Here is a 2,638-nt window from a genome sequence, read left to right on the forward strand (position 1 = left end):
CCTTACTAGGATGATGGTAAATGACAGTCTAAAGCATCCTGTAAAATTATGGCACACGGTGTGAAGTCATTTTCAAGAAAATGGTATTTTTGTATACATTTCCTACGGTGGTTGGCCGACCACCGTTGGAAAAACTTAACTATTTTTCAACTTCTGCTTCAAATTTTCCATTTTTTACAGTCCAAATGTTGTTTGCTATTTGTTACATGGTCATGAACGGGTGCAGGCCAGCTGCACTGGTTCCCTTACCTTACAATTTTCCGGCATCTACAAATTGATCCATTTTATCCTTAGTGGAGTCAGGGGAATAGACTACTTGAACATTTTTGTTTTTCTTGGTTTTTCAAACATTTTTGAACACAAAACTTCGGACATGTCAGGGCAACAATATTTGATCTATTATACTAACCCCTCAAATAGTTCATTTCTGAAAATTACAGTAAAAAAGCCAACCATGTACATTCCCTTCAAAAAGGACTCGATGAAAATATCCTTTTGAAATTTCCAAAACAGTCTCCAAAATTGAGCCTCCTCACCTGTATTGTTCACCCAGATCATGTTTACACATGTCAATGAACAGTCATTAATTGCAATTCTTGTACTTCCCCCCCCCCCAAAAAAAAATAAAAATAAATAAATATATAAATGAAATATGTAAATATTTGCTGCGGTTGTATAAACTTGATACAATTTTTGTTTTCATTTTGAGGTGAAGGGAATAAATTTGAATTGTTGAACATTGAAACATCAAAATTGTTCTGTTTCTATTATGAAAGTGTCTAGAGGATTTTGAAATCGATTTTCAGGGTGGTAATTATATTTATTGGACAGTGTCAAAAAATCTTTTGGTGCCCTCCATCGTTAGATGTATCTTCAGCCGAATTTCCTGAATTTTGAGAGAAATCTTATTAGGCTAGTGGTTGGTGCTCTACAATATTATGACATCATTTAGTTGCGCTGTGGTTTAAATACCACATGTGGGCGCTTTACCATTTTTGCGGGCCTCTTATTTTTGGAAAACATATATTTTTGTTTTACAAATCAATATCTTCATTCAAACGCCGTCGTATTTGGCGAAGATAGTCGTTGAATCGTATAATAGTTTCAGCACAAAAGGTCAGCGTTAGGAGCGCTTAGACATTCTGGTTATTTCATAGGGGTGTTGCCCACGTTGCTGACATGTATTGTTCTTCATAAGTCGTTCAAGCTTGTTCACTTTCTTTTACCACCGTGTACTATTAGTGGGAGGGTTGTTCTTCCGTGGTATAACTTGCTTGAAATATATGTTCCTGAGGTTGGCAGAAATCTGGTCAGGCTATAGGAAAAAAAAGGAAAACTAAATGCGAAGCCATATTGCCGTGAATTTTGATTGGGGGAGGGAGGGTTAGGGCAATATTGGAAAATGATCAATTGAGAATATGTTGAAAAAAGTTAGGAAATCTTGGGGGAAAATGTGCTTTGCCCCCTCCTCCCCTGGAAAATATCCTGGCGACGCCCATGCCTGTGTAGTGTACCGGGGTGGAGGGAGTGGATAAACTACGTGGATTAGGGATTGGAGTGGAACACACCCCTGAAAGAACAAATGATTGGAAACGTGAAACTACTTTGACTTCTAAACTGGTCCCACCTCCGATAAAGCCAGGTGAACAGACATTTTAGAAGCGGGGTTTATTCTATCCTGCTCTGCCTTTTCATAAGTCTTGAGTTATCCACGGAGCCCAGTCTTCTGTATAAAGGGCCTGTCACATTATATGCGATCTCATAGGAGACCTTACGGCGACCAAAAATATTTCATAAATTTAACAATCGCAGCGAGGACGCAAGAAAATGACAACTTTCTGTCTCAAAGAAGCTCAAGCTATGCTCATACTGTGCTCTTCCCGCGCTTACGATGCACTCAACTCGCTCTCTATGCGCCCCGAGGCTGTCAAGCTCAATTACTCGATCTAGTTGCTGCCGCTGCGCTGTCACTGCGTTCACACTACGCTCTGCTCGCTGTTGATACGTCCTAGTAGCTCGCGTCGCGCTCTCTATTCGACCAAAATACGACTCAAAATACGTCACTTGCGCTGTATAAATACCACGACAAAACGGTCAATACACAACCTCGTCCCCAGTGCTTACTTTATTTCCAACCGCGTTTCCAATAGTAAACCCTGGATAGGAAACTTTCTTCCTGTATCCTGATTGGATACCGCAATTGGCTAGTAATGGATTTTTATCGTGTACTTGGTGCTATATATTCACAACGTGCAGTACGTGTTTTCGCGATCATTCGTCCACGCCTTCTCGAAAATACTAATTTCCTTTCCAATTTGCTCATATTAAAATGAAATATGATACTGCATGTTGTCTCGATAAGATCGTAACAGTTTGATTTCAAAAATCGTGTTTTCGTAACTCACGCCGTGCTCGCGCTGCTACGAATTGACTCTGTTTTTACCCCAGACACCGCATACAAAAACAAATGCTAATGTGTAACGCATATTCAGGCACCAGACTGTTCCTCATTTGCATACGTGTGCAAAAATCTTGCACATGCAAATGATCCAATACCAGGGTGAGAGAGCAGGTAGTGGTGGGCGCGTACTGCTCGACACCCTGGGGACGAGGTTGGTCAATACACAGACCCGATATA

Source organism: Patiria miniata, unplaced genomic scaffold (assembly GCF_015706575.1).
Source record: "Patiria miniata isolate m_02_andy unplaced genomic scaffold, ASM1570657v1 HiC_scaffold_13, whole genome shotgun sequence".
NCBI classification, from domain to species: Eukaryota; Metazoa; Echinodermata; class Asteroidea; order Valvatida; family Asterinidae; genus Patiria; species Patiria miniata.